Here is a 24,285-nt window from a genome sequence, read left to right on the forward strand (position 1 = left end):
ACTTTAATATCTAGATGAGGATTTCACTAATGCTCATGATCACCTGAAATGGACACACCTGGACGCTTTTCGAAATGTCCTGAGTCCTGACCACGGACTTACTGAGTAAGGTTCCAAGATGATGGAGACTGGGATCCTGCCCTCAGTCAACATTCCCAGAGATGGGGGCACACACCAGCATTTGGGAACCGCTGTTCCGGAGGAAGGCTTCCAGAGCATAGGTTGTTAGTTGGGGATGCTCTTCAGAACTGCTAGGGGAACTTTTTCAAAACACTCAAATCAGAACCCCACCAGGGGAAATCTAATTCGGTGGATCTGAGTTGAGCCTGGATATAGTGATTTTGTAAAAGGCTTCCAGGGGTTAATAATTTGTGGTGAAGAACCCCTGCAAAGCACATAATCATGTAAGCACTGCAGACAAATTTATTCTAAACTGTCCATCCTCTCTCTCTTGGATGCTCTCCCCCTACAGCTCACACAGACCACACTTCCCTGACCCCCAAAAACCACCACCCAGATTTGCTTTCTGGATGATTATGATTTCAGCTGGTGCATACATGTTTACACATACGTGTTCATATATATGTAGACATACACACATATCAAGAAATGTAGGTTAAAGACGAATGCGAGCACATACCACATGTTCATGAACAAATGTGTACACACACACACAAACATACATCTGTACTCACGTATCAGCACACTTAAACACAAAAACATATAAATGAAAGTCTGTATAAAGTATAGAGACTCCATTTCAAATACCAGCTCTGATCATTTCAATTCTAAGAGCCTTAGTTGAAATATCTTCAAAATAGAAACTGTAATACCCATTTCATAGTTGTAAAGTCCAATATATTAGCATCCATGAAAGTGCTTACTTCATTGTCATAGATACAATAGACGCTCAACAAATGTATGTCAAGAACCACATAACTATTTAATATCTTACCTATTCATAAGTACATTCATTTCCCCACAAGTCTATCCACATATGAATGCATAAAGGAATCCAGGAGTGCATTCAAATAAAATTGCATACTCAAGTGAAAAACATCCAAACTCACATTTTATGTGAGCAGTACATGCACACACATACGCGCACACACACACACAGCTTCCATGGTATAAAGCAAAGAGCTCTGCATACTCCTATAAACCAGGTTCTTCCTGTAGATGCCAAAATATGCCATTGGATCTGAAGTCCTGTGAGAGAACATGGAGGAAACAACTACTACACACAAAATGGATGCCAAATTCTTAAAAAGGAAGAAAAGTCTTGGTAATACAAAGCAATACTTCAGAGGAAACATAAGCAAGGACACAGACCAACAATAGTTCACCATGTGTATACAAGAGGAAGCTCTGAAGGAAAAGATAATAAGACCTGATGCCTGAAGGGTTTAGTTATGCAAAGCACTTTTCTAGAAACCCTATAGACGTCATATAGAACCATATACAACTCCTACATCCTCTTATAGTCCTTACAAAAAGACCAATACTTCGGGGACTATTTTCTAAAATGACAGCACAGCTAAGTTTGGCCAAAATGAATAATTACAGCATGGATGGCCAGTGAGCAAAGTCATTAATTCCTATTTTGCTTCAAGCTTTCTATTACCTAAGGTAAGTGTTTGTTTTAGGTGTCAATAAAGTCAATGATCACCCCTACACACACACCAAGAACTTTTACAATGTTCAGAAATCCCACCTGTCTCCACCATCAGTGCCCCTTGGCCAACATATTTTCCATTAGTGTTATTAAGCAGTATTTTTCCTTTATGGCCACCTTTTTCCTGTAAAAATATTCTCAAGAATGTTTGTATTTTTAGTGCTATGTTAGTATTTTTCATGAACTGAGAAGGAGGATGGACCAGATAACCATAAAATGCCATTCACTTCTAGGAGACTCTAACTTCATGATTCTATGATTTTTAAGATTTGGTGATACTAAGGCGTGATTTTTATATTCCATGAATCTTACATTCTATGAGTCTATAAGATTCTGACTCTGAGTTCTTATTATTCTAAGATTCTCTGATTCCAAGGCTTGATAGATCCTAAAATTCTACAACTATGATTCTAAGATGCCAATACTATAAGAAGCTAACACTTTGAGCTTATAATTCCAAGCTGCCATCACCTGGATGCAAATGTAGTTATCAGACTCTTCCCCATGAACCAGCTGGAACCTAAGTCGAGATCAAAGTATCTGTTCTTGAATGGGGAAGGGAGAGTGGTTGTGAAAAGAGAGAATGCCCAATCAAGATAAGAGCTCCTAAAATAACGTCTCAAGGTTTTCCAAGCACCTCCCTTAGCCCAATCTTCCTCCTTGACTCCATTCTATGGCCTAGAGATTGAGGATATTTATTGTTAGACTATAGGTGCCATAGAGGCAAGGCTCAGCTGTTTCTTGCCATTTTATCCCCTAGTATCTAGCACAAGACCTGAACATGGAAGTCTCTCAATAAATATTGTATGATTGAATGAGTCAATTGGACTCACTGTAGTTCTCTTCTTGTTCCTTCTTTCCCATTGCTTCCTTCTAACCTTCCTCCACCTTTTCCTCTTTCTCCTCTTTCATTCTCCTCCTCTTTCTCCATCATCTCTTAACAGTATGTTATAACTTCCATGTGTATTAAACATGCAGTCCTCTAGGAATCCAATGATGTATCAATTACGATCCCCATTTTACAGATGAGGAGCCTCAGACTGAGAAATGATCAACTCACCAAAGATCACACAATTAAGGCGAGAGAAAAAGGATCAAACCCAAATTGTCTGACTCCAAGTTCAGTGCTCCTTCCTTTCTCTCACAGCAGCCTTATAATGTTCTTAATAATACTGAAAATAAAACCTCACAAGAGATTAAGAAAATCAATGCCTAGAGAGACACTCTCTATTCCTGCATTTAACTCAGAATTCATTTTCTCAATAAATAGCATTTCTCATTTCAAGATTTCCACTAATTGAGGAACTACCACACCCAACTGTTCTTTTCATTTTCGAGCTTTGTCCCCACTTCTTGAGAGTGCTGTACATGGCATGTGTTTATTTTTCAATTAAAGCAAATTAAACTTAATTTTGTTTTGAAAACTTTTTTCAGAATTTCACAGCCCATGGCGAGATAATTGAGACCCTGCTGTTTCTGGAAGCACTATTTAGAGAAAGCAGGCCTCGATCTGACACAACCTTGGAGGAAGTCATCCTTAACCCCTCCCTCTCCCTTGTCCCAACATCTCAGTGATTCTCCACTCCCTTGCCAATGCCCTAGCCTAGAAGGACATTTCTACCTGTCATCAGAACCATTACCATAACCTGCTTTAGGGCCACCAGACACCTCCTCTCCCCTCCATCCACCCTCCTCCTTGTCTTTCTTAATCCCAGACCTGATCAAGTCAATCCTTTTCTTAAGAGTTATCAACAATTTTCTAAACACAGCTTACGTAATATGAGTTCCATGGCTTTATATGGTCCATCCCTGGAATATTTCTCTAGCTTTACCCCTCAGCATGCTCTCCAGTCACACTGGACCATTTCCTCACCCACTTTCTGCTTCGAATGCCCTTCCTCCATCTATCCAACTGGCTACTCAGGCTTCATGGCTCACACAGCCAGACCTTCTCTCTGCTCCCTAACAAGCTGTGGATGCTCTGGTTTCAGCACCAACACCTGTATTATCTCAGGTTGCACATTTGCCTCCTTATCAGACTGGTAGAGCTTCAGATCAGGAAAATGTCTTATTTATTGGAGATTGTCCAAAATCTGTAACATAGTAGTTCCTCCCCCCAAAAAAGTGAAAAAAAGGATGGGAAGAAAGCAGAAATAAAGTAAAAGAGGGATGGAGAAGGGGAATAAGGAGGGAGAGAATAAAAGCAAGAAAGTAAGATGGTAAAGGCAGAAGGAAGGGGAAAGAAGAGAGAGAGGGAGGGAGGGAGGGAGGAAGGTGAAACTTACATTAAGTCTGGGAAACCTCCCTTCTTACTCTTCTTTGATAACAATTTTCTTAATATGACCATGATCTCCAAAATAATCTGGACCCTGAAAATTTCTTATATAAAATTTTTCCATACACATAATATCCTTATTTTTCTATGGAAGATAGATTTGTCTAGTGTGGCGTCCTAAAGTAAGCCATACAGGATATTAATAAGAACTAAATGAAAAACATAGAAAATTGAAACTCTGTGGTGAAATAATTTTGAGAAAGCTTGAATGAGACTCTAAAATCTCCCTCTATTACAGGACTCGTCAGAGCCTTGAATGTGCTTATATATGATTTCCAAGAAGAGGGTAGATTATGAAGCACCTCCCAAATTTAGTTGGCCACACAACAGAGTTTTCTTAGAGTTTTAGAAGAACTCATGCACCATGGAAAATGACAAGAAACTGTTCTGCCAGTAAAATAATTGTTGTCTGGGAGTCAGGAGTCTGGAGTTCTAGGTTAAACATCCCTACTAACAAAGATTGTGGCCTTTGCTATGACAGCTCTCCTGCCAGAGCCTTATTTTCTTTATCTGTAAAAAGAGGGAAGGTTGGATACAATGGAGTCTAAGGCCCCTTTTAGCTCAGTTCTAACATTCTATAGTTCTGTGATGAAAAACAGACACAAACTTGGGATCACGTCTTCGTGCCAACCATTTCCTCTACCTGGAAAATCCCCTTTTCCACCTCCACAAGTACAGATCCTTCCCTCCAAGGCCCCTGCCTGCTCTGAGCCCTTCCTGGGCAACTTGGATGAGCATGCTTTCACTCCTAAGTTTTCCTCTGGAAACATTTCATTTCTGTAAGAGGCTGACTTGAATATAGCTCGTTCTTTCCTGAATTCATTTAATCTGTTGATGGCAATTATATGCCACGTATTGTGATTACAAAGGTGGCTAAGACAGTCTTGCGTATACCTTCTCTTCCCGCTAAGCCCTGGGGGATATGTCATAGTCAAATATGGTCTCCTAAAGAGCTCAGTACAATGACTTGACCTAGGATAACATCTGTCATTTTAGAGCCCATTTAAAGTTTAAACTAATGATTTCAAGCTGTTTTTTTTAAAGCTTTGGAACTCCTTATTCAAATCACATACAAAAGAGACATAAAGCAAAGCAGATAAGGTGGAGCTGTTCGGATGCAGATGGCAAGCTAAGGATGGACTCTGATCCAGTGTCCCCAGCACAGCCCCTCCTGACTCCCCTGATGAACCTCCAAGGGTTTCTTAGAACCTCGGATGAATCTCAAGCCCTCATTTTACTAGTGAAGAAGCTGAGGTCCAGAAAAGAGATGTGATTTACCCAAAATAAAAAATGAAGAGAGTCAGAGCCCAAGTCTTTTGATTTAAAGCGGTAGCCACGCAACCCAGGCTTTCCAAATCGTAATACACAAAGTCCTACCAGTGTGTGAAATGATTCCAGGTGATGCGAAGGTGGTACAGCTTGTCTTTTAAGGGTATGGTAGCTATTTTAATGTGTATTGGAAAGTATGAATCACTTATCAAATCTTTGGTTTTTATGAATATTATTGCTCAGGTCAAGGTCGAGCAAAAAAAGGAAAAAAACTGAGTCCATTTAAATTTGATTTCGGACAAGTGACTTAGAAATTTAGCAAACTGCATTAAAGCATGTGCCTCTGCTTTGGGTCCTTTTCTTACCAAGAATTGTTCACTGATCCCCCACATCTTACTACTTAAAATGTTAATTACCCAAGTAATGCAGATTCATTAAAGAAATATTAGGAAATATAAGTAAACATAATAGAGACGATGAAATTCGTTCATAACCTATCATCCCAGCATAATCACTCAAGTATTAGGGTGCACCTTATAAAATGGCATGCTATACATACTGTGCCTCGTGAGTTTTTTTTAACTTAATAGTTTACAAAAAAACACGTCCACATTGATAAATGTCATCATGAGTGCCATTTATTGAGTACTTACTATATATAGGGCATGTTGCTAAGTGCTTTATACATGTGACATTCATTCTCACAGTAAAGCTATTAGGGAAGTACTGTTAGCCTCATTTTAGAGATGATGTTCCTTATCTTCATTCCACCTTCTGACATATAAATGTGTTCCTCTACTATCATTCTTTTTTTTTTTTTTTGAGGAAGATTAGCCCTGAGATAACTACTGCCAATCCTCCTCTTTTTGCTGAGGAAGACTGGCCCTGAGCTAACATCCATGCCCATCTTCTGCTACTTTATACATGGGACGCCTACCACAGCATGGCTTTTGCCAAGTTGTGCCATGTCCACACCCGGGATCCAAACCAGCGAACCCCTGGTGGCCGAGAAGCGGAACTTGCTAACTTAACCACTGCACCACCATGCCAGCCCCATACTATCAGTCTTAATGACTGTAGATATTCCATTTATATACTTTGTTCTGTTGTTTCTTTTTTTCTTTTTTCTCAAACACTGATAAAATTCCTTCTTCACACATTTGTACACATATAATTCATTTACTTCTTAGAATGGGGAATTTCTTAAGATGGAAGGATTTGCACTTTCTTTTAAAAAATAGAGGTGGAGATAATGATAGTGGCAGAGATCAAAATAGAGATCTGATCCCTGCTTTCTCTCTAAGGCATCTCCTCTTCTCCCCCTACTCCCTGTTGTTCACCTCACTGCAGCCACACTGGTCTCCTCACTATTCCTCTAACACACCAAGCGCAGTTCCACCTCAGCAACTTTATTCTTACCCTTCTATTCTTGCTGGAATGCTCTTCCCCTAGAAGTCCACCTGGCTCTCTCCTTGACTTCCTCCAGACCTCTGCACAATGTCAGCATCTTAGTGAGGACCTTCCTTGCTCTCTTACACAAAACAGCATGTGCTCTCCCACCATGCCACCTGTCACCTCTGTTACACTCATCCTCATTTGACACAATAAATGTTTACTCGTTTATTTACTTGTTATCTGTTCCCTCACTAGAATGTCGGCTCCAAGAAGACAGAGACAGTGAGTTTTGTTCACTGCTGTATTGACAGCTCCTAGAACAGTGTCCAGCATGGAACGAGTACTCAGTAAACAATGTTTGTTTGCTTTTTAGATGAAAAAATGAAAGTCACATTTCATAAAAGGTTGTATTCAGGGAGATTTATACCAGTGCCACACGAGAGTGTCTTTTCCTTGCATTCTTGCCAAGACTGGATGTGCTGGCATTAAAAACAAACAAAAAAACATTTTGATGATGCTATATGGTATCACATTGCTATTTTCATTCATTTGATTGCTAGGGAACCTGAATATTTTGGGCTTTTTATAGATTTATTGGCTTCTTGTGTTCCCCATTCTATTTTTCACTGGAAGTCCAACCCCCAGATCACATTCTGATAGTAGATGATCTTTTGACCATCTTTGGGTTCATATTCCGTTAACAGAGAAGGAGAACTCTGCCTTAGACATTTTCCCCCACATCTACTGCTTTTCTCCTTCCTACCTGTTTTCAACTACGTTCAACATTCCGTTCTTTATACATATACATATGTGTGTGTGGAGAAAGAAGGATCAGATATATATATAGATAGATATATAGATAGATATCTATGTATATATATATATATCTTTTCTCTTGCAACATCTGGCTTTCACAATTCACGCCACCTCCACTCTGCTATTTCCTGAGCTGCTTTTAAAAGCGCTACTGTTACCAGAGGTGGCTTTGGCGATTCTATTCCCAAAAAAAGCAAGATCTTGGCTCTTGGCTCTGGCCCAGAGTTAGAAAGTAGCTTATTCTATGACTACTGGTCTTGGTCTCAGCAGCATTTGAACTTCCACAACTTAAGGGTGCAAATAAACACGCTAAGCTAAGGTTTTCTGCCTAGACATTGTGAAGTTAAATTACTATTTTAAGAGGTTATGAAATTGGCAGCCAGAAAGCACTGGAAGAGTGTAAGATATTCATGATGCTGACAGATAAAGAAGGAGAGAAAGCAAAATGCAGGTTATTAAGGAGATTTAAGAAGCCTGCATCCAGTGGCGCCTTTTATAACATCTCCTGGAACGTGCAAGGTAATTGCTGTTCTCATTTAGGGATACACAAGACCTCGATTGAGGGCAGGGCCCGAGTGAGACAATGGTTGAAGATTTGCAACAATGGACCTGGCCTAAGACAATAGAGACCAAGCAGCAATGATCGAGCTTGATTTGGGAAGGCCACCAAGTTGCTAAGAACCGGACAATGCCTTAGAGAGGTGGATGGAGGGAGGGCAGTTCAATGAAAGGTTGTAACGTTTAGTGTCTGATGATATGGGTTTGAGACCTGATACTATCAGTTATTGTATATCTTGGGGCGAATCCTTTCACCTCTGAACCACAAGGTTCTCATCTGGAAAATGGGTAGAATAATTCCAACCTCAGAGTGTGACTGTAAAGGGTAAATGAGATAAAACACGTTTAGACATGCAATCACTTGGTAAAATAAATGATAACAATGAGGAAGAGGGGAATCGTGAAGAGGAAGATGATAAACATGGTTCACACAAGAGCATGCAGCATGCTGTCAATTAGCTGCTCTCCCATATTCCCCTGCTGAATAACCCTGTCTTACAGATCAGAAAACCAAATCAAGAGGTACAATGACATGGGCTGCAGGGGGCTATGGTAGTACAACCAACTCAGATACAGTTTAATCTTCAAGAGGAAAAAGGTTTGTATGTAAAAAAAATGAGAGAAAGTTGACGTGGACTATGTTGAAGATGACTTTCAGATGTGATGGCTGATGATTTTATGTCTGTTTATCTGGTTTCTGACCCATGGTAATGCAGAAAATAAAGATATCTGCCTTGGCCACTTTATATCTTTCTGCACCTTTTCCTACTCTCTCAGTCTCTCCCTTAATTGCTGCTATCACATTGCCACACTGGGGGAGGGGGATTGGTAAAAATGATTGAGCAAGCTCATTTTCAAGGTAGTGCCTCAAATCTGGTAATAATCTCTTTCCTACAGGACTTTTCCAGTTGGAGAACATACCTGGGGGCACAGGCAACATTTAATCTAATGCAGTAGTGTGTAGTAATAATAAAAAGTAATAAAAGTTAATGTTTATATAGTATTGATGATCTGCCAGGCATTCTTCAAAGCACGTAGCACACAAACTCATCAAACCCCCACAGTACTTCCATGAGGAGTTACTATCATCATTCTCATTTTGCAGATGAGGAAACTGACACAGGGTCATTAGGTAAACGGCCAAGGTCAGAGAGCTACTCAGTGGCACAGCTGGTGTTCAAATTCCAGTGCCCAAGATTTCAACCACTACACTTTCAAGTCTAGACAGAAATGGTCCAAATTCTCGACATATCGTTGACTCAGTGTGTGGCCTTGGACAAGTGGCATCATTGAGCTGAGCCTCAGTTTCTTCACCTCTAAAACGGGGGGTGATACCACCTATGGATGAGCTTGTTGAGAATATTCAACAAGATATCTATATTAAGTACCGATTACTGCACAAAGAACATGTGACATGCTTGTCACATACACTTTCTTACTCCAAGAACAGCTTTATAATTGTGACATTTCAGCCACGTCTAATTATTATGGATGAAGATCCTTCCAGAATCCCATCAAACTCCATCCTATGTTCTGCTAAAATGTATAATTCCCACTGTCAGGAATGGGAGGAGAGGGTGAGTAAAGCTATAACTGATTTGGTAATATTTTCAAGAATCGTTTGTAAGGCTTCACCGGACTTTGAATGATGCTATCCTGTTGATATGCATTCAGAATAAAATTCTTTATGACCCCTCTCAGATCCCCCTTGCCTTGACCATCTCTGATAATGGCACTTGACTAAGACCATTTCATCTCAAAAAGCTGGGCTTCCAAAATTTGTCCTAGCTGAAAAACCATATCACCACCCCCTGCCAGGTAATTTATTTTTCAATCTTTCCCCTTCGTACATAAACACACCAAAGCACTGATTTTCTTTTTTTAATGGGCCCTGTGCTTTGTGCAGTTATTGTTAAAGTGCTAGCCAAGGCTCCTTGTAGATCCTTTCCCTATGATGTGCCTATAAACTCAGAGCCCAAAAAATTGCATGAGAAATTTAGCTTTTCCACTACCGTGTAAACTGAAACATACCTACTTATGGCAGACGCCTCTGTCACAGTTCTCAGCATTGTCGTCCAGGTTTATCTTGGGGTTTCTAGAGTCTCTAGGAATTCCACAGCCCACCAGAATTTCATCTACTTTTGCGGATTGCTGATTCTTAGAATGGAGACGTGAGAACTGACCACTTGGAAGTGTGGGTCCTCTAAAAACAATTGTATCCTAGATGTATGCCCTTCCTCCATCTGAATCAATTCGTAATCTGTAACTTGGCTCCTTCACATTATCCCAGGGATCCATTATTTCTCATAGATGTTCCCACTGGCTCATTTGCAGGGCCTTTAAAAGGCTAGATAAATTATACCTGAGAAACCCCTCTGGGCCAGTATTGGGTTAACCCTCACAAAGGGTTCTAGCTGTTCGGATGGGCCATTTACTTGGAGCCCTGCTGCTCCGACATTTGCAATTTACACAAAAACGATGGCATCTTGCTTTTGTTAATTGCCTTATGAATCTACCTCCTCACCCTTGGGGGGATACAGTCTCTTAGCTGTTCCCAAGATGACCCAACATGCTTGTACACAGCTCAGCACCCTGTGAGAAAATTGCGCAAACCAAGAACAAGATTTGTTGAGAATGAGATATTTTGTGTCTTTCTATTCCTATGTGTCCTCCAATGGACAGCAGACAGGCCTGGTAATTTACCACTCTTGACCTTCTCACACCCAGTCTTATTCAGTCTATTCTCCTTAAGGCCATCTGCAATCTCCAAAAGATAGTTCCTTAGAGATACAAAAATCTCCCTCACCCTCATAGGAAAAAAAGAAATTAATTTCACTTTTCCTCAGTCTCATTATCTTCTTAATTGTCTTCTTTGCCCCCTCAGTAGCACAGACTGTCTATGGATTTCTAGACAGCCTTTTCAAGCTACTGTGTTCCAGGAGGACAGTGCGTTTCATGCTACCACTTAATCATTTTGATATTAAAAGTTACAATAGCAGCACATCTATCCCACTCAGCCACTTTGTCTGAGTCACAATATGTGCCCTGAGGTATGCCTTATTTTTGACTTGCTTGTTTTTGAGAAGACATCTAAACCTCGTGATGAACCATGGCTGCCATGTGTGTCTCTCTCTCTGCTTTTACAAGAACTTCGTCATGCAATATTTCCAAAGAGCTGGGTGACTCCTTTCAGTGAGGCAGGCCGCTGTTTGGTGTTTCTCAATTGGCAGAAGGCAAGCCCAGAGAGGGGCAGATGTGTTTGTAAGGCGATCCAGGCATAAAGTGGTAGGAGCCAGGACTAGAATCTGATGCCCTGAGTCTCTGTGTTCTTATCATATGAAATTTGGCACTAATGGAGATATAAAATGAAAAGATACAGTCTCTGATCTATAAGACCTTAGAGTGACTGCCATCCTCCTCCTCATCATCACCCTCACCACCTCTCTGTCTTCCTTTAATCTTCCCCTTCCCCAAACTCTCACAGAACTTTTGAAATGACAATTATCAGTCTACCAAAAATGATACTTGTTCATGGGTTTGTAGATTTCCTCTATTAGATTGCCAGCACCTAGCAGAATTCATCACCATAACCCCTAAGTCATTTTGGTCAAGGCCTTTCCCAGACAAGATACGCAATAAATATCTGCTGATCCAAATTGATTCCAGCTTTCATCCTTGTTCACCAGACCTCATTTCAATGACCTTCTCCCCGGGTATTCATTATCTTCCTCCTCTCTATCCATGTCCTCTCCTCTAGTTTCTCTTCCTCCCTTTAGATTTTGGTATTTCCAGGGTGTGTAGCACTCAGAGCAGGACTAGAAATTAAGATCAGAAGAATTCATTGAAATGACTGATTAAAAGTGGACGTGATGAAAAACCATCAAGAGTCCTTGACGATGAGCTTCTGTCGATCTCCATACTCTCTTTAGCTCAGTCCTCAGATTACCTGCTCCCCAAACAGGGAGATTTCAAGGAGGAAATATCTAGACTTTTCACTCCCTCGTCTCGTACAAGGCCTTTGAGATCTGGCTCCTGTCTGTTTTTCTTATTTTCATCTCAAAACATTCTCCTTCTTATTCAAAAGCTTCAGCCACACTGTCCCTTAGATTTTCTAAGCTTGCCCCTGTTTAGTGACTTCATTTTTGTTTTTCTCTCTGCCACATGGCTGGTTCCTTCTCATTGAAATCTCAGCTCCATTATCACTCCCTTAGAGAAGTCTTTTCCTGATTATCCTATCAAAAGTTATACAGACTACATTTGTTTCTGGCCTATTACCCCAAATTACTATTTACATAACACTTACTATTATATGAAATTATTTTGCTTACGTGTTTGGTTACTCATTTATGATCCATTTATTTCCATTAGACAATGAGTTTCATGGACACAGGACCATGTTCATGCTACATTTCTAATGTCTGGATCTGTACTGTTCAGTATAGTAGCCAATAGGCACATACAGCTATTTAAATTAAAATAAAAATTAAATAAGATTATAAATTTAGTTCATCAGTAACACTAGCCATATTTCAAGTTCTCAGTAGTCTCATGTAGTTAGTGGCTACCATATTGAACGGCATCGAGTACATATCCATCACCACAGAAAGTTCTATTTGACAGGCACTGATCTAGACCAATGCTTAAAAAATGGTGGGTGCCCAATAAATATTTGTTGAATGAATGAATGCCCCCTTTTAACCCTCGCTCGATTTCAAGTCACTCTCCCCCTTTTGTGGCTTTTAAACCCAGTAAGTGAGATAAACTACAGAATGCCCACAGGACAACAGCCAGCTTGGTTAGGGACTCAAATGAATATTACAGGAGACAGGGGTGTGGAAATAGGACCTTCTTGTCTGAAAGAGAATACTTGTGGTGATATGATTATGCTTCCACAATATGTGAAGAATTGATAAGAGGAAGAGAATTATACTTGTGTTGTGTGATTTCAGAGACACATGGGTAGAAGGTAGATTGTAGGGTCAAGGTAAGAAAACATTCCAACAAAGCTCTCTCTACACAACATAGGCTGATTTGTGTGATAATGAGTTGATTGTTGCTAAAAAGTACTAAAAATGAGGCTGAGTGGCCATGTATTATGGGCATTACAAAAAGAATTCTTGATGCTTAAGTAAGAAGAAAGTTTTGGTTATTTAGAAACTTTAAAACACTGACATTCTCTGATCCGGTGACTCTCTGACTCCTTCATAACATAAGTTTCAAAGAGTTAATAATATGCCTTCATCTATTCCCAGCATCTACCGAACAACCCAATCTTGTTGGTCATCCACAACGGGTACCATTAACTCAGAGGTATGCTGGAAAGAGCAGAGATACTGAAGCAAGCAAGACTTAGGTTCCAGTTCTAGCTCTGTTGGTCATGTGACCTTGGGCAAGGGACCTAGCCAGCATGAGCTTTACTTCCCTCTTTTGTAGAAGGGCTGTATCTGCCTCACCAGGTAGGAAGGAAGATTAAACGAGAACAAAACTGAAGACCCTGGAACACAGTAGGGTAATGTTCACTTCCAAGTAGGTGATGTGATTTTGAAGTCATGATTGCATTGCTTTGAGGGAATATGAAACAATTATCAGAAAGAGTGAAAGAGAGAGAGATTACAGCTGCCTTTGAGACTGGACTTCAAATGCAACAGCAAATATTTATGGAGAACTACTGTGTGTCAGTCCCTGGGGATAAAAAGATGCTCATTGGACGACCATATTTAACAGGACAAGCTAGACATATACCCATAGAGGTATAAAACGGGGCACAGAGAGACACAAGCTAAAATAGAGTTTCAGATAAAATTATATGAAAGAACATGGGAGAAGAAGATTAATGCCAAAATAAGATTTGGGGAAGACTTCTTGGACGAGTCATTTGAACTGGATGTTGGATTATAAGGGTACGATTTTTAAAAGTAGAGGCTGAAGTTGGGAGATGGAGGAGAGAAAAATAAAGGTGTTTTTGCAGAAGGGGTTCAAACGGAAAACAGTGAGGCAGATTATTTGGGGAATGACATTTGAACACTTGTCCTCTTCATGTGACCCCCTTCCTATGTCTTAACATGATTACCAGGAGTTCCGTGGCCAATCTGTTAATCTTTGAATTTTGACAAGGGGGATGAAGGGAGAGAAGAAGGGCAGGATGTGTCTGACCTTAGTGGCCTGTTCAGGTGATATGTACTGGTGATTTCATCTAAGGAACTGGGAGGAGACAAACTGGAGGATGCAACCCAAAAAATGTCTCCTCACACATTTGCCCCTTGGGCAAAGACCTTTCCAGAGAAATAGAGGATTTTGCGGTCAATAGCATAAACTCTTGCAAGCACTAAGAAGGAGATGTTTTATTTGGATTGTCCAGGGGAGAGCGTTTTTAAGGTCCTCACCTGTACAGTTTCAAATACATTCATTGCAGCCTGAGCTGGGCCTTCTGAACTCAACGGGGCCCCACCAGCTGATTTAGAATTTCTGATCTGGTTCTCTTTGGTTGAAATGGAGTCACAGCTCCCCCTTCTGGGAGCTAAAGTGCCATCCAGCCCCGGAAAAGCCTGCATGAAAAAGGCTCTATTGCAGATGGGCCCAAACCCCCATATTTTTTCTCAGTGCTCGTCTGTACCCTGAAGCGAGCATCCAGGGAGGACACTTTTGCATGGGCCTGAATCTGACTTTCCATGGGCCTATCTTTCACAGGGCTTTGAATTTCCCTTCCCTGGGACTATGAGTCCCAGTCTTCGTGTGGGTGATGCCTCTATTTACGGAAACAAAATTGTGTGCGGAGGTTGCAATTCTCTTTTGGGGACTATAGCAAGTAAGAAAGGTTTCTGGATCTGTGTGCATGTGTGTGCATGAGTGCATGTGTGCATGTGTGCTTGCACATGCTCCTGTGACTGTAATACGTATAATTGTATAGGGGTAAGATTGTCATTAATATAAAGAAATTAATTTGCCTGAAGTATTTGCATCAGAGGATGGGTGTACACTTTGTTCTCTGGAAAGCAAAACATTCCTTAGTAAAGAGCTCAGGCACAGTCCAGACACTCTGCTGGATTCTGTCTACCAGTTATAGTCAGTATGGGGTCCGTTTATGCATAATTTCTAGAGGCATTGGAGAAAGAACGTATTGTCTGTGTGTCTGTCCGTCTGTCTGCTTGTCTGTCTGTCTAGCGGGGAGAGTAGTTGGGGCATTGGACCCTTTCTCTCCAGTGTCACGTTTCCAGATGGAGCAGCTTTGAAATGCATCTCTGAAATGAGAAGTTTGATGAAGGCGGACAAGCAATTGTCTTGGATGGGAGCATAATGGCAGTTTAGGGATGGAGAGTAATATATAGTCCCTGGGCAGTGTGGTGGAGTGGAAAGGACATTGACCTGGGTGTCAGGCATCAAATGTTCGAGCCCTGGGTCCATAACATCAACTCGCTAGAGAATGTTGGGGAATTCTCATCCCCTCTCTGGGCCACAGAGTCCTGCCTGTCTGCTCTTTAATATTCCTCCCAACTTCAATTGCCTATGAAAAAAAAAGATAAAATGAGAGCAGTTTCTAACAGGAGGTCTCCTCCTCCATCTTCGTACCCCCACCCAAAATGAACTAGGGAGCTCTGCTGTGACACGAGTTTCCCCAAGCAGTTTCCTTATGGCTGTGTGATGGTTTCAGCCAGAGGTATCAGCCTCTAGCCAGAGAATGGTGTGTCTGCAAGTGCCTGCAGGTAGCACCGTCACCCACCCGCCAGGGCAGGTTTCTGCAAACACATGTTTGCTTTTATCTTTCCCCAGAAGAACCATATAGCCAAATGTATAAATTTTTTTAAGACAAGCATATTTCTACTTTTATTTTCCCCAAAAGGTCTTTTTAGTGGCTTCTTTCCACCTAGGGTAGACAAGCTGTGTCCCAGCTTCTCAGCCCTTGTCCTCCTCTAGCCTCGCTGCTTGAGAGCAGAACGGCTGCCTCTTACCTTGGGAAAGTAGCAGCTGCCGAGTCTGGAAGCCATGCTAACAGCAGTAAAACTCAGCATTTTTGCTGAGTAGGGCAAGCCTTTAAGAGGCAGCCGGGAATCAAATCAATGGCTGGCCCCAGACTCCAAGCCCAGCAGGACCTAGCCAGGGTGGCCAAGGGACTTACCTAGAGAGCCTCCCGGGAGGTGGAGGGAAGAGGAAAGAGGGACTTGAACTGTCTTCCTTACTGAGATGCTTCCCACCACCCCGGTGCCCTTGGAAGCATTTTGGAGCCAAGCAAGAGATGTGAGGTGCAAATCCACAGCAGTTTAAGTCAATTACAGCCACATTCTGCCTTGAGTTCCCCACCCACAACCGGTTCCAAATTGTAGGTTTCCCTCAGTACTGAAACACACACACACACACACACACACATACACACACACACACTACCTCTCTGCCTTCTCCCAGTATCCTCCTAACTCCAGTGGAGCCAGGAGGAGGCACAGTTTAGGAAGGTTCTCTTGGGGCTTCCCAAGCCTGTGTGAAATGGGAAAGGGAAGGAGGAATCTGTCTTAGGGAAGTGCCCCATCTGTCTCCTTCCATATTATCCAGAGCTGCCCCCAAATGAAATTTCCTCTGTGATCCTGTGTAACTATGATGGATGATCAAGTCCCTGAGGACTCTTTCTCCTTTCCCTGGAGGGAGATCCATGCAAACTTGCCAGGCTCGTCCCCAAAAGCAGCAGAAGCAGGAGGTGCTGTTAACACTGTTATGATTACAAACGGAGAGGCAGAATAGACTATTCCAGACCTGCCAAGCCCCAGATAAGGGGCCCACCGCTGACTTCTCCCTTTCTCTGTAACCCACTACCCAGTGACTCCAAATTCCCATCAGAATCCTGGAGTCTGCCCAGTGTAGAATTTAAAGCCACAGCATCTCTTTGCCTCAGGGTTTGGCCATTTCTCTTTCATATTAAATGGTGAGTACAAGTGTAGCAGGTCTTTATCCTTTGGAGGAATTTTCCTCCAAGGGTACCAATATTGGGCTAAATAAGGTGCCATCCTCATCCCCATAATCCTTCCCAAAGCCCAGAGCCCCAAGAGGAAGTCCACAGCGGGTTTCCCGATGGCTACGTGATCCTATCTATAGTAAGGATCCCATTCCGTGTAGGCTAGAAAGATCTAATTAAAAAGACCAAGCGCACACATACAAACACATACGTACAAATATGCACACACACATCGCGTCTTAAGTAGGTTACAGGACCTCTCTTCACCCCCTCCCCTACACAAACACACACACATCACAAACACACGCATCAAACGCCGCACACGCAAACACACACTAGCACCACATCAAGTTTCCACCATGGTACACACGTCGGGAGCGCGCGGGGAGCACACAAGCCACTCACTAAAACCCGCATTTAACCCTTTGCGCCCCAGAATACAGAGACCCCTCTCCCCTCCCGGGAACCCGAGAGGACTTGGAAGCAGGGGTGGGGGGGGGGGGGGGCGCCCGGGGGAAGGGGGAAAGGGGGCTGGGAGGGGGAGGGGCAGGGCGGGCGGGGGCACCCCGAATGCTGTCCAAGGGCAGCGGGGCTGCCGGGCGCTGCACCCGCCGCCGCCTTACCTGGAGTCAATGTCCGTCTTTGGCGGAGAGCTGCGGGCGGACGTTTTTTATTCGGCTCGGTGGGAACTTGGGAGAGCCCTGCGTCCAGCTCGCATACCGGGAACGGCGCGGGGACTGCAGGCGTGGGGGTACCTGGCTCCTAGCAGCCTGGCTCATACTCAGCCGTAGAGTCCCCTTCGCTGGTCCCGAGGACAGGCATGAATCTCGGCTCCGCAAGGCGGTCACTACTCCCTCTGCCTCCTGGCTCTCTCGCTCTTGCTCTCTCCCTCTCGATCGCTCGCTCTCTCCCTCTCTCCCTCGTTCGCTCGCCTGCGCTTTCCTCCTCCCCCCGCGCCAGATCAGTTCGCAGCGTGGGGACCGGGAGCGAGGCGGCTAGCGAATGGAGAGGGAAGTCCAAGTGCGCCGCGGTCTCCGGGCGGGGAGCAGTGGAGGCCGGGCTACGCGGGGGGAGGGACTTACCCGGAGACGGGCGAAAATGAATGGGGGAGCGGCTGCCTGGGGGCGGGGAAGGAGGAGCCAAGGACCGGGGTTTATTCTGAGGAGTGTTTTGTACATCTTTAGGCGGAGGAGGAGAAGGGAGAAGAGGAGAAATGAGAGGCCTCCTCCGAGGGAGGGGAGATCTGGGTGGGCTGAGGCTGAGCCACTGGGGAGTCTCGTGGGTCTGGGGATAGAGTGGCTCGTCTCCGTGTATGAGCACCCGAGAGAACTGTGTGTGGTGTGTCTGCGCAAACCCTCGCATCGTGGTGTTCTTAAGCGTGTCTATAGCTGTGTGCGTCGCGAGTATCTGAGCGTTTCTGGGTATGCGGGTGCTTGTGTTTCTGTGTGTCTCTATCTGAGTGTGGTTTTGTCTCGGGAGGTGCCCGTGTGGGTCCGTTTGTATCTGTGTGCCTCTCTATGAGTATTTAAGACTCGTTTGTTTCTCTGTACGGGTAGGCATGAGCCCACGTAACCTCCCAGAACTAAGCAAGTGTTTCTTTATGTGGGCAGGATGTAGGGGTAAGAAGCTGAGGGGACGCAAAGTTCTCTCGATCTCACCAGAGGCAAGAAAGGGGCTAGGGTCCGGAGGCCAAGGCGTTATTATAGAGAACTAAAGACTCTGAATCTAGCCTGAGATACAGGCTGGGGTTGCTGTCAGGAGGCCTCTCCCTGAAGCAGAAAAGAAGACTAATACACAATCTGAATTCTCACACACTGAATGTTCTGTATGTGTGCTTACTTTACTTTTTTTTTTAATTTAAGCCAAATCAGCAGTGAAGATTTCTAGTTCCTGGAAACTTAGGCAAGGGCCGGTGGCATCGGCGAGGCTACCAGATGGAGGGGCAAGGAGCAATAAGGAAAAAGTGATAAGAAAGATAAAGGAACCTAGATTTATAAAAGTACAGGCTCTGGACGGGTTAGAATCCTGTAGCTATGTGATCTTGGCCAAATTACTTACCTCTTAAGCCTCAATTCCTCATCTGTATAATAGGATAAGATAACTACCTCTCTAACATGGTTGGTGTAAGGTTTAAATGAGTTAATGTATGTAAAAGCATTCAGAATACTCCCTGACACCAAGTGAGTGTTCAAAGCATGCTATCTCTAATTATGATTGCTATTGTTACCAATGTTATTAATATCCAAAGGGCGAGAGGAGAGACATGTGACAACTAGGGAGGTCTAGAAGGATCTAGGGGCTTGTGAATTAGAGGAAGAGGAGTCTTGAAACAAAATGGAAGAGAAATTCTTGAGTGAGGAACTGAGAACTTGAGGAAAAAAAATTATTTGACAAGGAAGGAGAGAAAAAAGGGAGAGAGAGAAGTGACTAGGATGAGCCTGGGTTTCAGCAGTGCAGGACCCAGGAAAGCATGGAGAGAGGAGGGGAGCAGTAGCCAGTTCAAATTTCCTCTCTGCTTCTCCTGCCCTCTGATCCAAATGACGGGTAGTCAGCACCACGGACAGCTCTCCAGCCACTGACCAACGGAGAGCTTTCTCTGCCTAGAAGCATCTTCTCCCTTTTTGCTTGGGCAATTTTCTTCTTCCATTGGCTTCTGGCCCAGGTTCAGATCCTGAGCAGTGGTTCCTGAGGCAGCTATGACTTTGATTCTGACCACAAAGAAAGACATCCACCACAAACACTGCTTCTCCCATCTATTTTGGTATGCAGTCCCAGGTTGCTATCTTATTCCTTCCTCTCTCCTTTCTTCATTCTCTTCTGCTTTTCCTCGCTCTCTCTCTCTCTACCCCATCCTTTCCTTTATCCTCTGCTTCTCCCTCATGCCCCAGCTCAGATATGCCTCCTTCAGTGAGTGTAGGCAACAGCAGCTCTGCCGGGAATGCAGTTCTGAAATCAGTTTGAAACAACCTAGTCAGGCAGCTTTAGAGGAGGACCAAGGTACAGACAGATTCCTCTCAGCTCTTCTTTCATAATCAGTCTCCCAAGATGGGCTGTGGTCCAGATGTCTTCGAAAGAGAGGACTTAACATTATGAAACATTTTCCTGTCTTCCTCTCCAGTATCCCACACAGTCAATATTTACCTCAGGAAACACAGAACCCTTCCCAGCTCCAACTACTGTTAGACAGAAAGAAAGAGAAGAAGAGAGAGATTTTATGAACTTTTACCATACACCAGGAATTTCATTTGGAGCTTCCCTATATTATCTTTTGTAATTCTCAAAATGCTGTGAGGTATGAGATACGTAATACTATCCCATTTTTACATCATAGGAAATTTAAGCTTGGAAAACTTGAGTAACATGCCAAGATACAGCTGGTAAGTGATGGTATCAGGAATTTCACACTCAAGTCTAAGTCCAAAATCTTTACTGTGTCCCCTGGAAATAATGGGGAAGCCTTAGGGTGATTGGAAGAGCTTAGAATGTAACAGGGTCACTGCACTCAACCCTAATTATCCACTCAAATGGCTGAGACCATTGCATCTTCTGTGCCAATGGAGTACTAACCAGCTCTTGTCCCTGGAGGAGGAGGTGAAGGCTTTGCATGGATAGATTTAAGACTCATCAAGCCTTATGGTTTCTGAGTTTTGAATAAAACTCCAACCTTTCTAGGTCTTAGTTCATTTGCATTTGGCTCTGTTTAGCTTCCCTGTTTCTGTGAAGAAAGGCTAAGATGGCCATTTTTAAAAGTCTCCAAAGACTCCTTGGTCATCAGAAAAGTTCTAAGTGTGAAGCATTCCTAATGACTTATGGAGAAAGCAATCAGAACCATATGGATAACATTTCTGCAGAAATACACACGGGTGGGAAAAGGTTTAGAGGCCAAAAATATATTTCATTTTTTTCTTCTTTGCCAAAGAAAGAACATTTAAAGCAGCTTGAGATATGTGAGAAATGTCTTGTTCTTTCTTTGGGGGTGGGTGTTGGTGAGCAGCTGTTTGCTATTTCCACTGAATTTACCAAGAGCTTGCATAGGGAGGAGGTGCCAAAGGATCAGGGTAGACTTAAGAAAGAACTTCCTGTCTGTGGACCTTGGGTGATAGTAGAATGAGATCTTTTTCTTAGGACATTTAATGAAACAATGTGATGTTCCTTTTTAGTCTTACCAGCATGATGGTTTGATAAGCATCGGATCATATTTTTAGAGTCACAGACCCTTTTGAGAATCTCATAACTGCTATAGATCCTCCTTCTTGTGAAAAGTGTATTTACAAAAAGGCCCACAAAATTTTGCATGGAATTTCGTACAATCCTTCTTTGCCAGTCTCATTCTTAGATGTCTATACCTGGATCCCAGCTTTAGAACCTCTAAAGTCCATGACTTTTCTGGTCTCTATCCTGGCCTTGGATTTTATAAGTCGCTTCATTTAGATTTGAGATTAAGAATTGGAAGAGGGGAAGCCAACAGAAAAATCAAAAAGCAGGTAAGTAGCCTTTTTTGCTCAAAATGGACAAGAAATATAGATAAATGTTCAGTGATGGAAATTCCACTTGCCCCTCCTTAAATAAAGATAAGATTTAGTCCTATTTGTGTAGGACTCTGAGCCACCTGCTGCTGCCTCAAAATCTTAAGTTTACTACTCCTGTCAAATCTCAAAGGAGTTAAAATCCCTTAATCTGGGGTGCTTTGGGTTAAGAACAGACTGAACAACTGCAGAAGAAAGCCCACATTTGTTAAGTGCCTGCTGAATGTGAGGTTGTGCGAACGATTCAGAAATAAATGTCTTCCCTGGCCTGTCTTCTAGGAGTCTGAAGTCCATTGCTGAGCCATACCTATCCCTAAATAACCACAAGGCACCAGAGAATGTAGCTGGCATGTTCAGGGTCTATAGGAAATGTTGCAAGAGCTAGGAGAAGGAAAAGTTTTCTTCTATATGAAGCACAGAATTTTGCATCTATCAAGAGCTATTTTTATTTTTGTTTCACATGCAGTTGAATTAATAAGAATTAATATTTATTGAGTGATTACTATGTATGAGCAACATTCAAGCCTTTCATGTCTTTAATCTAGGTTTTTATGGGCATCTTTTAATTGAATAAAAATGTCATATGCCATTTAGTGTTTTCTCTCTCCTGTCTCTCTCTGTCTCCATCTCCCTCCCTCTCTCTCTCTCTCTCCCTCTTCCCCATTGCACTCTCACCCTTTCCCAAACCTGTTGGGGTAAAATACTTAAAACACAACTTTTATCCATCATTCTACTTATTCCAATCCTGGAGGATGTTTAATTGCATACCAAAGTACCAAAGTCAGAATTTTTCTACCCAGAATTTAACATCTTCCATCATCTGGCCCCTGTGCTCTTTACTGTGTTATTTATACATACCTATCCCCCCTGTAACTTCTCTGTTAGCAAAAATTAACTGCTCACTGGTTCCTGGTCCCCAACATCCCTCTGTCTGTGCCCTTAATTAGACTATCTCTCTACTGCCATATCTTTTCCTCCCAAGCAACTCTTCACTTCTGATGACCAAATCTGACCCCTCCTTATATAGTTAGTTCACATGCCATATCTTCTACCACTTAATTAGGGTAAAACACATTTTAACATGAAGTGTACGAAGCTGTGCATGATCTTTCTTTCTAATATCATGTCTCCTCCTCCACTTCAACCACACTGGCTCCCTTCCAATCACTAGAGTTGACAAAGTTCCTTTATACCCCTAGGACTTTGTGCTAGCTCTTCCCTCTGTCAGAAGCCACTTTGTACAACTAGCCAAATCCTGTTCATCCTCTAAGTATCAGGGTAAATGTCACTTCTCTGACCCCCAGACCAAGGCAAGTCCCCTGCTATCAGCTCTCTCACTACCCTTAATGTCTCCTTCATAACATGTATCATCATTGTAATTAAACAGTTATTGGTGATATTGGTTTAATATATGTTTCCTGAGCTAGAACTAATAGTCAAAGCCATGAAAGATATCTTCATGATGAGACCTTGGTACCTAAAAATAGTGAACATGTATTAACCATGCCCTATGTTCCAGGAGCTGCTCTGTGTGCTTCATACACATTTTTTCATTTAGTCCTTCAAACAGTCCTGTGATATCAGTACTATTATTATGATTATAACCCTCATTTTCAGATGAGGAAAATGGAGAAGGTTAAACAAATCACCCAATATCACATACCAGAGCCAAGATTCAAACCCAGGCCAGTCTGCTACAGAAGCCAAACCCATAGTCACTCTGCTACCTAACCCTTCAAATGGGAGGAGTCCAGTATATATGTACTGATTAAACAGTTCTTCATAAGCCCTTCAACCTTTAAGTATATCAATACTCTTCACTTTTTGCCTTTTAGATGCTAATCTGCATAAGTGAGCCTTGATCCTGGTATCCCAAGCTATTGGCTGTAGTCCTTCAGTAAACGCAGTGATATTCTGGAGACATGTCATCACCCACTAACACCTTGGCCAAGGAGTTGCACTCTTCCTGGTCTCCCGATAGGCTCCTCCAGCCACCAGAATGGATGTATTTGGACATGAGCACATGCTGACTTGTTTTGCTAGACATGCCTAACTTTCTCTCTCCTCGCTCTCCCTTCCATGTTGCCAAAGTGCCAGCTTCCTTAGGCCTGAGCTTGCCCAAGCTGTTACCCTGGTGGCATATGACTTCTGAAAAGGACTTTAGAAAAGGTGTCCAGAAAAATACTATCCTGTTGGCTCAGGCTTGAGGGCTATACCTATTGCAAATTTCAATATTCTACTTAAATCAATAATTCAGCATATGTAAGCCATTTTGAAATCTCAAATACTTTCTCCCTTGTTTTGCTTTGTTTTTTGGAATCTTATTTTTTTCAATGACTGGAAGATGAGGTAGGCACAGCAGATAGCCCCCCTTCACAGAAAAGAAAACAGGCTCAGGGACTTAGTATGACTGGCATAAAGATAACGCTTTGTAATGATGGACCCAAGACTTGAACCCAGGTATTCAAACTCACCGAGGCTGGTGTACTAATTCTCTTTATTGCTCTCTTCAATACTGTTTCGGTAGTTTAGTAATCAATCTATTACGCTCTATTCTCTCTTGGCACCTTCTTCTTTCCAATAACCCTACTCTCCCCCAGCTCTCACTCGCTGCCACATTCCACTAGGGGGAGCCCTTCATAGGCTATTGGTACCATTTGCCTCACCTCCATTTTTCTCTTCTGCTAACAGCATCTTTCTTTTCCTTTGGGAAACCAGCCTTCTGAGTCTCTCAGTCCATGTGGTTCTAGAGGTGCTGATTCTACGCTGTGGC

At 42.7% G+C, this 24,285-nt stretch overlaps 1 protein-coding gene across 1 annotated transcript in view; it reads right to left on the reverse strand.

Annotated features, from left to right (window-relative positions):
• BRINP1 (BMP/retinoic acid inducible neural specific 1) overlaps positions 1-17,652 on the reverse strand; it is a 170,471-nt gene extending 152,819 nt beyond the window's left edge. Inside the window, exon 1 of the mRNA XM_046638052.1 lies at positions 17,610-17,652. The gene's annotated coding sequence lies outside the window, so the exon portion shown is untranslated. The remainder of the gene's footprint in view (positions 1-17,609) is intronic.
• Positions 17,653-24,285: the final 6,633 nt, after the last annotated feature.

Source organism: Equus quagga, chromosome 1 (assembly GCF_021613505.1).
Source record: "Equus quagga isolate Etosha38 chromosome 1, UCLA_HA_Equagga_1.0, whole genome shotgun sequence".
Lineage (NCBI taxonomy): Eukaryota > Metazoa > Chordata > Mammalia > Perissodactyla > Equidae > Equus > Equus quagga.